Genomic DNA, 14510 nt, shown 5'->3' with positions numbered 1-14510 from the left:
CCGAGAAGCATAAATCACAACACACCAATTCCATTTCGGCGCATATATGGCAGCGACGACGGTGCAGGTATGTGGCTCCGCGATCTTCTTCTCCCATTTGCAATATCTCTCTTTTTTTTCCTTTCGCCGGGCTCGTTCCTTTCGGGTCTTTATACAGACAGAGACATTCAGTGCGCCCTAAGCCAACCTTGTTCTTTCGGTGTACTGTAGAGTGCGCGATGCTCGAAGTTGAGGAAGGGGAAAGAAGCTACAGGTTTGTATGCGTCTGCGTGACATTGTTTTCTTGTTTTTTTTTTTTGTATACGCGTCTTGTCTAGGAATAAAGTCTGCGTCGTTACTTCTAAAGGTGAACTGTCTGCGTAAGGAGAAAGAAAGAAAAATAGAGCAAGGCACTATCGGTAAAACAAAAGAACGTCGTCGGTGTCGCTGCAAAGACAAAAGCTATGTATCGAAAACGAAAGAGGTGAGGTGAGCCGTGGACCAGGAATCGAGCTGCATTCAAATAAAATAATAATAAATAAATAAATAGGGATAATAAAAACGTCTCTCTAGAGGGGTGTTCTCGTGTAAAAGACGCGAAAAGGAGTTGCGCAGCCAAATGGAACACTACGAGTCAGAAGCTACGTGGGGTCGTGAAAAGTAAAGAACAAATAGAAGCGAGAGACTTGGGATGAAAGGGGAAGCAAGGCTTAGAGAACGTAGAACAAGGGCTACGGAGAAGGGCATAAAAAAGGGTGAGAAACTTCGTGGGAGAACAAAACAAACAAACAACCAAACAAACAAACAAAACGGGCAAGGGAGACAGAGAGGTCTTCCATCACCATTTCTTGCCCGTCCACAGCTCGTTTCGATGCATCTCGCCTCGCTGAAACCGTATCGCGGCAAACGACGCGGCCACATTTCGCGCGAGGAAATAACTCGTTCGAGCCCGCCGTCAACTCTTTCTCGTCCCACAACGGGCGCCACGCAAACACGCCTAGCGCAACCCCTCGTCGCATTATCGGAGTGAAGTCTTGAGCTTGTTTGCTTGGGCCTCTGTTGCCTCACTGCCAGCGCGGCGAGGAGGATTCGGCGTGTGGGTTCAATCTCGAGACGTCATTGTCCGAAAAAAAAAGAAAAAATGAGAAGAAAGTAAGCGAGAAACATAAAGACAAAAAAAACTGTAATCGAAGTGACTAACGGCAAGGAGATCGGAGGGCAAGCGAGGCGCACCCCGATAGATCCGCGAACGTGACGCCGTTGTTTCGAGAGAACGTGATCCCGAGAATGACGGCTGAGCGGCGGGCGAGGTGTGGTTGTGCGTAAGCCCGAACAAAATCGGCGGATCCTCCTGACGTGGCCTCGAGACCGTAAAAGGCATAAAGCATGACGAATGTGCGCGCGAAAATTCATGGCAGCGCGGTACATAACGAATAAATTCTGTGGCGGAAAAAAGCGGAAGAAAAAAGTGACCGCGCGTTCCTTCTCAGAAATAACGTCGAACAGCGTACGAGGAAAGGGATTTATTTCTACCGCATGCGGTGAATCTGGCTCAGTGCAACGGCACCGACAATGAAAAGACGATACGTATTCCTTTACGCTTCAAGGACAGAGAGCGTAAGAAACTACGAATAACGACACTCTTGGCATATATATATTCTGTTCTTGTGCACACAAGCGAACGCGGTGCTAGAGTTTAAGCTTAATATTCGTAAAAAATGAGTAAAGGTGTTACTTCCAGAATTTTCTTTTATAACAGGTCCTCATATAAGAACCGGTGGAAGGAAAGTCAATATTTCTGAAAAGAAAAAAAAAGAACCATGACAATCTGACGAGAAAAAGATAGGCACATTCTTAAAGGCGACAAAACTCGGAAACGTCTCTTCTTGGGCCAGGGTAGGAGCGCAGACGAAATAGGCTAGGCGACATTAAAGCGAGCAACCGCAGAGGCCACAAAGCGCGCGAGGCGCGCATTGACTCCAGAGTTATTCGAGCTTAGTAGTTATATACGGGCACGGAAAGTTTCGAGATCCATTTCGGGACGGCTGTAACAACCCGGGAATGGTTTATGAGCTCCCTCTCCGGGAGACGGCCATAATCGTTCCCGCGTCACTGGGCGGGGGAAAGAACCCTGGCAAATTAAAAACAACGCGGTCGTTCTTAGCGCGAGCCCGAAGAACAGCGTACGGATGGCTGTGCCCGCAAGGAGGCTAACGGCTGAAATGGGACCCGGGTGGTATAGCTTGCAGTGCGACCCCGCCCCCTTTATACTCGCCGAGCCTCCCCCCCCACCCTCTCTCGCTCTCTCTGTAGTGCTACCGTGAGGCCCCAAGCGGTGAGGCAAGGCATGAACCTCCGAGACTGAAGACAAACGGAATACGCAGTATGTAGTGGCAGAAAGGTTTCCGAGCAGCGAAGTAGAGGAAGTTACGCAAGTGAGAGCACGGGGACTTCATGCGGTAATAGAAGAGCGTTTCGTTCATGGCGCCGCGTTCTTGTTAAAGTCAACTGTGATGTTGCCTTCATTTTTTTTTTCACCTCGTCATTCTGCAGGCATAAGTGTGCCTTTGTGAATCACGTTCGTGTACGGGGTGAGGCATATCTTGCAGATCGATCCGCAGTTCGATAAGTGTTATTTCCATGCTGGTGCACGTAGCGGATTTTGCGCATAACTGGAATGAGGAAGCTGCAAGGATAAGAAGCACTTGAACCTCTCGTGACGCGTTATATCTTCAGCACAAAATTAAGAAGAAAGGCCGGGGGGCGCGGTGAGCTGAGGTGAAAGTCGGAGTGAAAACTGGCATCCGCGCGGAGTCAATAAAATAGCTCTCGCATTTATGAAGCGCGAGCTTGCGTTGCGTTTCTTTTAGAATGGAGCTGTTTGTGTGGACCCTGTCCCGTTGTTGTCGGACTTCGCTAAATTGGTGCTTCCTGATCTAGCGGGAGAGGAAAAGAAGAGCTCATCAGGGGGGAAAGAGGTTGGAGTGACCCCTTCCTAACTGTGAGAATGCTGTCTTTCACGCGAATCTTATACTATTGTCACACGGTGTATTTTCGGAGATCGAGCCAGATCGGCATCGAATTTATCGACGACTGATTTCACCCTGCCGTGAAAGGAACAAATGTTATGCTGGTGGTTTGCGACCAACGAACAGTGCCCAGCGATTGAAACTCGATACTACAGTAGAAGCGCGTGGCTGCCGGCACTTCTTGCTGGTGCAAGAATCGCAAGCAGCCACGTCATCGTCAGACCAATCCAACCAATCGTCAAAACAATTGCAGCGTCCGCATCTCCAGTGGTGCGCCTTGCGACGAACATACGCAGCTTTGGATTAGTGGTTCCGCACATTCCATTTCTGCTACAACTATGGGAAGACAACGAGTAGTGCGTACTCCTGCGGAAGAAGCTGCCTACCGCGAGCGTCATCGAGAATTGGCTCGTGAACGGGCTCGCCGTCGTAGGGCCGACACCAAGCTGCGCGCCCGGGAAGCTGAGTTTAAACGGCATCGCCGGGAGGCCTATCCCGAATTGCGCGCCAGAGAAGCCGAACCTCAACGGCAGCTCCGAGAGGCCGACCCTACGGCAAAGCACAGACAGAAACCTCACGCGTAAAAAAAAAAAAAGAAAGAAAACTGGGCGAAATGCAAAAAAGAAAGCACGCCTAAAGTATGCTCACCTTTCGAAGTACGAAAAGGCGAAAATAGGTGAAAGAATGGTGAAACAGAAGATTTACAATGTAGACTGCTTGCGAAGTTTGACTTGCATGGCGTAACACTCGGTGTAACTAACACAGCTTCGCTGTTCGACCATCTTCATGCACTGGAAGGGGCGATTACTTTTTTTCTTTTTTTTTTTTGGCGTTCACTTCTTATCCCCAATTTTGCATTTAGGCTCGTGGTTCTCTCATGGAAGGCGCATCCCGAGGTATAATTTACCGTAAACGTCACTTGTGCGATTCGACCATTTCACGCGGTATTGCAGCAAACTGCAGTGGACATGCTAATGATTTTCTCGCCATGTTCACCACTCTTGCGGTGCAATAGACTAACGCAACGATACAATTATTACGAAGGTGAAAGATAACATTAGAGGTTTAAATCAGTTAGCGCCACAATAATATATCTGCTCAGCAAGCCGACATGCCATATTTACCGCGCGGGCGTTATCTCGTGCTTTTGTGCAGCAGGAAAAGGGAAGACTTATTCGTTTAAAAGGTCCTGCACTTTTTTTTTTTGGTTTAAGAGTTCTCACGTTTCACTCACCTTGACAATTAAAAAAAATAGATCAGGAAAAACGAGCATACCGCTTACCTTCAGGAGCGAGCTAACGCCTAGAAAATAATAACAAACAACAACAAACACATACAAACATGCCACACCAATAACATGAACGCTAGTGCAAATAATCTATAGCGACAGCAGATCAATTCCTCGTCTTCCTTAAGACTTACGTGCAAAGCGGTTTTTTGCTGAAGCACCTTGTAAAGAATAATGTACTTTGCTTTAGTTTCTTGCCGCCCTGTTCGGCAGTGTGATTTTGATTGGAAGAAGCAAAAAGGTTGGCGATTGCGCATTTCTTTTACCTAGGCGGATATATATGCTTACGAGCGCTCTGCGGTCTTCTAACTTTGATCTGGCGTGTCCAAGGATTGCCCTACTAGTTTACAGCGGCCGAGCTCAATGTCACTTAATAAAAGTATTTAAAATATGTTAGTGCTCCCAGCAGAAGGTGTACGGACATATATATGAAAAAGTTTTAGGAACTGTCCACGGAAAAAAAAAATAAAAGCATGCATAGAAATAAACGCTCGCGGAAGAGATTCGCCAAAACCAGCAACGATCTCAACGATGAAGGAAAAAAAGAAAACTGCTCTGAAACGTTCAGACGCTTGGATCTCGTGTGACACAGCAGTATTACTAAAGAAGATTGCTGTATCCATCGCCTTGAAAGCACGAATTACTTCAGTACAAACAGTTCAAGGGCGGGCACATAAGCGGAATAACATGAAACTGCGCAATTCATATTCCAATGTCCGAACGAGTAAACGCGTTATAGAAGTGCGCAAGCAAACAAGTGGACGCAAGTCCGCTTAAACGCGACTGCCAGCGCCATCTGGCACACGGGTTCGAATAGAAGGGGGGGGGGGGGGCAAAGCAAAGCAAAGCAAGGTGAGATGAAGAAGGGGGGAAATATAATAACGTCCGGCCGAAGCCAACGCGGGCGGGCGCGCAGGGGGTCGAAGCCGATCATTCTCTAATCCAGAGAGGCCACAATGGAGCGTCCGAGGCAGGCAGCTCCAATCTCTCGGACACAGGAGCAGCGGGCACCACGCGGATTGGAAACGCTGCCCGGTCCGGCACCGGCCGCACACGCCGGCTGCACAGCCGGACGGCGCAAATCCGTGGCCCGCGCGCCGAAATGCGGATTAGGAACGAGACGGCCACGCTATGGCTGCTCAGGGGCAGCAAGAGAAAAGAATAAGAGGTCCCACGCCACAGCACAGAGGGGGACAGCAGTGTCGGATTAAGACGCTGGATATCGCCGCGAACTGGGCCCGCTGATAGAGGAGCTCTGGCGCCCTACCGCTTCTTGTCTTCCTTCTTCCTCGTCCTTCTCCTCTCTCTTCACGCCAGTGCATCATCGCGCACCTCACCTCCCGAGCAAGGTGCGCGCGAATAGAGGGCGAGGGGGTCGGCGTCGTTGTTCCGTAAGAGCGGCTACGCTTTACTCACGCTATACCACCTCACGGTTGACGCGTTCCGCCTCGTCCCTATAATCGAACTGACCTACGGTCCGCCATCGTCGCACCCCCCCCCCCTCCCCTCCCATCCGACAGAGGTCGCACTCGGGAGTGACGAGGAGGCTCATATCGCGTAGAGTGTACAAAACTTGAAACTCGAATTCAATCTGGTGCGCGAATTTGAGCCGGCGCGTGAACGGGCCGTCGCTATTTCGTGTGACTTTCCTTTTAGATTGCGCCGTCTATTCTATGAGCCAGCAGTTCATTCCCTGTTCTGAAGGAGTGGCGGATTATATGCTAGAAAGAAAGAACAACCGCGTTGAGCGGAGTTATTTTTATGAAGCACACAGTGCAAAGGAATACCGTGCGGCTTAGCTCGAGTTGCAGTTTATGGCACCTAATATGGTGCATCGCTTTGTAATATATCCCACTTCTACGCTCTATTCAACTGACCGTCAAGTACTCGTCCGACGAATGTCATTTAGGGCACAAAACGGACGTAACATGTCAGCACCTCGTCGTTGCGATGCAACCGCCATGAGAACACCAATAGCGCTAGAAAGGCAGCCCATAGCACAGAAATCACAACACATGTCTGTCGCTGTTTTTTTAGCGCTATTAGGGTTCCCAGTATGGCAGATAAACTAGCCCGAAGGAATTCTTTGTCATGGGAAACACTGCACCTAAGCTGGTACAGTGATGACACCAGAAACATTTCAGACATAAAAGATTAACAATATACATTTGTGCCAGCTCCTTTATTAATAATATAGCCGTGTAGTTGACCATATGAGCAACACTTTGTAATATACAGAGGTAGGTTTACGCTGCACACGCTGGAGCGTTAAGTTCAGTGGAGTCACATCCCGTAACCAAAATGCTGCGCAGTCTCTTACCAGCTAACTTGTTAAAGTTCAGCTGTTCTTGGGACTGCGTTTTCTTTGTGCCCAGAAATACAACACATAGATATGATATACGTAGTGCAGTCGTCAGACTTAAGCCGAAAGTGCGAACGCCCCGCTCGCGTATCAGACAGCGCAGCGTAGCGTTGGCCGCCGGGTCCAAGACCGCAGTCTAGCTCCAAAGCATACGCAACCACTGCCGCTGAAATGCGGCACCTGGCGAGATAAATCATCACATTTGCTGATGCCGCATACATGTTCGTGGTGTTGATTCGGACGCAGTGGTCAACACTCCGGAGCGCTGTCAGTTACGTGGGTAAGGTTCTCACGCGTTCAGGTTAAGTCTGACGGCAGCAGTACATTTCGTCGCCACAAAGCTGGCACTCTATCGTACGTGGGTGCGAGATCCCCAGTCTCACTTTGCAAAAACTTAACAGATACCAAAAGATAAGACTATAAGAAATATGCTACTAGACTGTCCTAAACGTGCCATACTTGCAAAGCCACCCTCCTAACTAAAATTACCTGATTTTCGTGAGGACGTACATGAACAATTCAAGTACGCTTAAGCTGGGAACTGCGGGGAGGCATCTCCACTTCTCTGATTCCGACGACCTTGCCGGCTATATTTCTACAAATCAAAACTTAGACAAGAGCCACTTTGTCTCTCCAGTGAGAAAAATATTTGGTGAATTAGAGCAATAACGCAAGTAGAAAAACAACAGTCCTTTGATTTCACCTTGTGGCAATGTTTGGTGATCCAAGCTGCATAACGCCAGGCGCTATGCCAAGAGAAATACAAAGAAACTTAGTGCATCTGGATTCAGCATAATACCCACGAATTCTCTGCGGTGAATCGCTATCTATATTTACAACTGGCGAACTTCATCGAACTTATCAAAATGTTGCGTTCTAAACATGAGTGAAAATCTTTTTTTTGTAAAGCTGGCTATGCGGAGCACTTTGTTGCGTGCGGCAAAGCACGTTTTTAAAAAGAATGAATGGAAACGGCTTTGCGCGATTTTGAGAGAGCGATACTACTAAGAAATGAAGCAACTATGCCTGGAGAGAACCAAAGAGTAAAGAACACCAAAAAACTTTAGCAATAAGGCCTTCCAGTTAGTGGCGAAGAGTTAATGATTTATGTGCGGGTTTGTGCTGCGCATTGTCGCCAGGGCTCAGAGCGGAGACATGATAGTAGTCTTGACTCCGTAATATTAAGCATATCTTCATTACGACCAAAGATAATATGCTTTGGTCATAATATGAACCCATAAACAAGTTACTCCATTCGTGCCTTAATTGCCTCAAATGCAACAAACATTTTTTAAACATACTTTATCATTTAAAGAAAGCTTCCAGAAGTTTGTTTCAGATTGAATTACCTTGCACAATTTTCAACAGTCACTGGCCATACAACTATTTCTCGTTGTTCCACCAGAGAATTATACGTCTTATCATATCACATTCTTAAAAGGCGCGGCCGAGCATTAGCCAAACGCCATATGGTGTCCTTGCAAAAGGTCAGCTTAACAGTTTGTGCACTTAACGTGGCAAGAAAAGTGCTCGCGACCGCGCTAGAATAACTGGATGATCACGCCTTGACAGAGGGAAACGTTCTAGGACACTGGTCCACATGGGTTTTGGCACTCAAGGCCTTAAGTACTCTGCTAAAGTTCTTCAAGGCTTGTCAACTGTGCGACCGACTTTGAAATTTGTAGTACGTAGCACCGTGTGATTGGGTGATTTTTCTCCCTTTATTTTTTTTTATCTGATTCTTCTATCACCTTTTATTCCCATGTCCCTCTCCCCAGCACAGGGTAGCCAGCCGGTGCTTACACTAGCTAACCTCCCTGTCTTTCCTTCGCTTTCTTTCTCTCTCTACTCATTGATAGTTAAACCGAACCTGTGTATGTCTACAACGTACACGGTAAGGTAACCAAATGCGCAGTAAGAAAGAAATGTGGTTGATCCCTCTTTCACACGGATCGGTAGAACACGAAAGTGAAACATGCCTTCACAGACGATGTTTATTGCACGCGCCGGAGCTCTACGTAAGTGCGCCATATACCAAAGGCGTTCACAAACCGTACGAGCTAAACCGAACGGGTTGATAGTAAATCGTTTCCTGAAGTCACGGCAGCGAAAGGCGCCCTATTTGCGGGTCGGCGACGGTGTTCCAGGTTCACTTGGCGAGCAGCGTCCCGCTGCCGTGTCGCTTCGACGAAGGTACGAGCATTTTGGTCCGGCTCCGTAGTGTCTTGGGTAGCCAGTTGAGTTGCGACGCGCTCAGCTTCAGGAATGCGAGTTGCAGAGTTCGCAGCGTGCGCCGCAAACGCGCGAAGGCGTTCTGCTTCATGCTGGCGTGTATCACGCAGGGCGAAAGCGAGATTCGCCCGTCGACGTCGCTTTGGCCAGCGCAGCAGTTTTCTAAGTTGGTGCCATCGCAAGCGAAGCAGTATGCGGCGTGTAAGCACTGCTGATGCATGTTGAAGCTGCACTCTGTAATCGACGAGGCGTCCCAGGCCAATTCGAAGCGAAAGACAAACCATGTGCGGAAACCAGGGTTGTCAGATGGCCCCACTAAAATATAGCCAAATGATCACGAAATGTTGGCCAAAAAGTAGCCAGACCAGAACAAAAAGTTTGATAATGTTCTGCAGGTGTCTTATAGATGGTGTAGATGGTGTATAAGTCTCACCGTGTATTTTTCCGGCTCTGAAATTACTTCCACCGCATGCAACCGGTACAACAATGGCCTCAAGATCTGCGTGAAGAATTCCAGTGAGAGCTGCCACACAGACGCGAATTCGGACATCATTTATTGTTACAATGAACCGAAGAACTTCTTTTCCGGTTTACTCATGGCGCTACTGGTATTTACTCAGTAACGTTTTGAGCTAACTTTAGTTCACACCTCGCTTAACGGTAGACATTTTTGTACAACAGTCGGGCAAAATATTGCCAGCTCCAACCTCGAGGGTAAGCTTCGGCTGGTCACGATCGAGTGCCCAAGAGGTGGCCCGAACTCAAGGCATTAAAATAGAGATGCCTTTCCCAAGTCTTATTTACAAAACAAACATGTTATTTCTCTACCACTCTCTCTCTCTCTCTCTCTCTTTCTCTCTCTTTCTCTCAATTTATTTGAAAGCAGCTTGACGCTGAGTTAGCAAATGCTGCCGCTGGGAGACACACTGGACTCTGGAGAAAACTTGAGACCTTCTAGCATTTTGATCGCGGAGAGTGTCAGTTGTGACTGCAATTCGCCTTTGAGTAGGAACAAACAGAACAACCTGCTGACCCAAAGCAGAAGAGGTGAATTAAAATTTATAGTTTTAACTGCCACTTGGGTTACGGCGCTGGCAATAATTCAGTATCGAAAAGAGTTGAGCTGCGCTATATTTAAACAGGGATTCACTGGAAAGATTCGTGCTACATGAAAACGTGTCCGTAAGGATCTGTGAGTGCAGGCACGAATGCGTGTGTTGCCAAATTTTCGAGGGAGCTGGGTATCTTACTTTGAGTGAGCTCGAAAAATAATTAAGAAATGCAATTCCACTAGGGAACACTCAAAATCTATTTTATTGGTTGCGCGCGGCTGTCATGAAGTTAAGTACAGCGTGAACCCATTTGTATAGCAAATTCAAGCAATATACATCAAAATAGGAAATCAGTAGAAGACTATTATACCTTTGCAAACTGGCAAGAACTCTTTGCCCAGCCACCACTGCGATATGGGCAGAAATGATAAAATATGGACGTAGCAGTATCACAAACACCTACTGTGTATATCGAATGCAGTTGTTTTCCCATCCCAGCTCGAAAACACGCGTGAGCAAAGTAATGTATTGAATGGTAAGGCGAACAGAGAGGTATTACAATGATCATAAAGTACGTCCACATAAAAAGTAAGCCATAATCGCAATTGCTGTGTACGCACATAGCTTAAAGAAAAAAAGTTGTCGCAGGAGTATAGTATGAAAATCGACGAGTTATCATCCTGACGATTGCAAGGCAATCGCTCACTGACCTTTGCCTTGTCATCTTCACTGTGGGCGAACATCGTTTTTCCTATATTCACTGAGCTTGTCATTGTAATAGTATGCGATGTTCAAAAAATACCATGAAGCAATCGCAACTTTCACGTAATACAAAGCTGCTTCACTAAAGCAAAGAACGAAAAAAAAAATACATTGGGTAGAGCCCCAGTTGATACTTCTCACACTGGGGATTTACGCAAATGGATTTATACTATCTAGCCCCATTTGAGTTCACTCCCACAGCCACTTGCACCACATAGAACTGCAGAGTTCAAACGCGGCAGAAACTGTTCATCTGGCTGAAAATATTTGCAACAGTCCCCACTCTCTGCCAGACCAACTTTAATGTGAAGGAGAGCTTGGAGTGTCACATTCGACATGCGGTTTCTCAAATCATTCTTTGTCAACGAACCCTGGCTGAACACGCGTTCGACGGCAGCGTTCGAAAGAGGCAGCGCAAGTAGGGACAAAGCAAGCTCAAACAGCAGTGGTGACATCAGATTTCCAGCACTGTCTTTTGCATTCCTGATGCTAGTCCACGACTTGGTGATGCTTGGTGATACTAGAGCAGTATATTTCAATTGGATCGAAACTCGAGACTACTGCGCTTCGCTGGGCATGTACTGCATAAACACTCGAACCGTCATGTTTCTCGTTTAAAGCGACTTGCGGAGTTTTTTTCAAAATTACTGAGTAGAAAAATAACGCGGTGATTTGCGGGAAAACCAAGCAATAGGCTTCGAGGAACCCTTGATAAACACTGAAGGACCACGGGAGGAAATGACGTGCCACGACATGCGTCCGTATACTTGAGCTGTTGTGTAAGTCCGTGTGATAGTTTGCTGTGTAGCAGCCGGCGGGAATACGTATACCCGACAGCTGTCAGCCTTACTGTTTTCCTTACCGAATCACGCGTGAAGCAGCAGCAGATGGCGCCGAACCCAAAACAAAAGAAGAGAGCTTAGAGCAGGAATGACCTATAAACATGGCAGCCATGACTTAACGACATCCTCCCAGCGCCGACACTGCCTAAAAACACAGCTTTCGAGAATGCCTACATATATTTGTGGCAGCAATGGACTTCGGATTTTATAAACTGGCGTTCCAGAATTTTCTCGGTGTTGACGTGGTCTTCCGGACTTGGAAGTCCTTAAGAGAAAAACAGTCCAAATATAACCATGTAGCCAACTCGGTATTTTCGACGCCTACCCGCATAAAAAGTTGCCCAATTTGGCTATTAATCGCCCAATCTAGCAACCCTGGCGGAAACTGCGTCGGCACCTCAGCAGAAGGCCTACCCGCCTACACCAGGCTACACCGCGCTGGAGCTTCCGCTGCGCTGAGACCACGGAGTGGCTGAGACTACCGGACCACTCACTATCGGCGCTCGTCAGTGTCATTATGCAGTACTTCGTTTCACCGCTCCTAGATGGCGGCGCCATCCCAGTTAAGAGAGAGGATATTTTACGCCTTCGGTCCGATGTCACATCTATTACAGGAAGTTGATGGTGAACCCCAGCTTTCGTCTTAAAGTTACTGTTTGAGAAATGTATAACAATTGCGCATGTATCCCTTGGTCCTTCACCGCTCGTCTTCCGTTAGCAAAATGTTGTCGAAAAAAAAAATGATAAAGGCTCTGTACATAAAATTACCTTGAAAGAACTTACGATGGCAAGTTCAGGCATCTTCCATGGTACACACCTTTTATGTGTATCTCTTTTTGTGCATGTTTTTTGTTTTGTTTTCTTTTGCGTGATCCGACGTACGACACACAAAAACAGTTCAGACAGGACGACTCTATCTAGTGCGAACACTAAGCGCAACTTGACACGGGAAGTAAAACTTTGCGTGATTACTCCTCGTGATTACGCACTTTTCTATGTTGAACTAATAAGCTGATTGAATGGCCTAAGATCCACACATGACACACGGGAAGTGGCAGGCAGGAGACTTCGCGAACCATGCGGCGCACGCATTAAGCACAAGTTGTCATCACGCGTCGAACCCGCGTGAAAGTCCCACCCGCCGGCTTCCACGATGCGCTGTTCGGTGCGACCGCTTTACTTATTCAACTAAATATCAGTTCCCAACATATATAGACATGTTGGTGGCCTCCTTGGCAATTAATGAATCGAGTGCGTAGCCTGATTATGTTTTCTCAAGTCAATCTGAGAGCGTTTTTGAACGTGCATTGCATTCACCCTTGCACTGACAGTCATGATTTGAAGGCCAAGTAATTCGCTGAGCCCTTGATTTTGAAGTCACGTATCTCATGCCCTGTAGTCCTTGATATGTCAAATGTATTTATTAACTTTGATCATATAAAAGTCTACGATAACTGCAAAATTTCGTGTGCTGCTTTCTTATTTTCTTTTGCACTCTCGCTCACCTGCTTGGTATTGATGTAGACAACACTATGTCAGTAAATTAAAAAAAAATGTAATAAAAGCTGCAGCTTGATGGGGCTAAGGAACCAGTGACAGTTGACAGAGCAGAAAAAAATACCACAGTAATATTGTGACCGAGTATCATGATATAAAACAAGACTGAAAGATCTGGTCGGAATTATTCCCCGGGACAACCTTTCTGCAAAACAATGTGCGACGATGAAGTTAAATATTTCCTATTAATGAATGCACGCAATACGAAAACCTTTATTCATGAGAAACCAGATGCATACGTAATTTGGACGAAGAAAGGACAGTGAATACTGGCAACATTTCGAAAAAAAAATGATGTGGAAGCTTAGTAAACACTTTTTACCTGATGATCAATTGGCATCAATAGTATCGCCAGCCTGAAACCACGAGAGCGAGCGTGCGTCTGCTGAACGCGAAAGCTTGTGCGCTTCCTGTTGACCCCCCCGCCATACGTCTTCCTCGCACTTTATCTACGCACTTCCTTTTACTTTTTCTCACTGACTACTCGACGAGCAGCAAAGCGAGGGACCTTCAGAGGACGGCGGCGTTCCCCCACTGCCTCGCCGTCGTCACCTCCCGAGGGAAACAAAGGGCCTCCTCGGTGCTGCACAAAAGGGTCCCACCATCCGTCGGCCACCCGCCGAGGCGAATCTTTCAGTGTCTGACGCCGGAGAACAAATAGGTACGCTTCCGGAACCCCGCAGACTCATTCACGCGACGGTGTTGTTGAGTGCATCGGCTCTTTCTCGGCTTCCCGATCACGCTAGATTGTCACGGTTGCTTCTTCAATCGCACTCATGCCCTGCGTGGCTGTGCGTGGCACCCCTTTTATCAACCGTAACAGCAGGACAGGCTGTCTGTTTCACGTGCAAAGCTCTTACCTACGTTTTCTAGGGATAAATTCGAAATTTCTTTGTCCTTTTTTCTCATGAAGGCGCTAGTCGCCGTAAGATGCGAGCTCGTCAGCGTAACGTACATTAGAAGGTATTGACTGTTCTAACAAAACTGTCACAACGGGAACCGATGGTTAAACTGCTGCTTGGCACTTCGCAGCTTAACAAGAGTGATTCGCAGATCGCCAGCATACGTTGCAGAAATTTTTCAAGCGCATAATTACAATCCAATAGTGAGAGAAAAAGAAACTTTATTGGCTGTAAAGGCCCATGTCTGGTTCAGCAAGTAGGGGAGAGGAGGCTTCAAGTGACTAACAATTGTCACGCAAGACAGCCACACTTAGGTTAAGCTGATCGCTCTACTTTACGTATCGTCGCAATTATAATCTATCACGCAACAAATCGATTTTGGATCATGCTTGCCAAACACGACTGCTGCTGCTGCTGTGTCGCCGAGTAGTTCCCACGCAGCAGAGGAGTCGCATAGCGAGTCGGCTTATATGTAACCCATCTGCGCTGCCCCTATATATGTACC

The sequence above is a fragment of the Dermacentor variabilis genome, chromosome 4 (assembly GCF_050947875.1).
Source record: "Dermacentor variabilis isolate Ectoservices chromosome 4, ASM5094787v1, whole genome shotgun sequence".
Lineage (NCBI taxonomy): Eukaryota > Metazoa > Arthropoda > Arachnida > Ixodida > Ixodidae > Dermacentor > Dermacentor variabilis.
Note: the sequence above shows the minus strand (reverse complement) of the source record.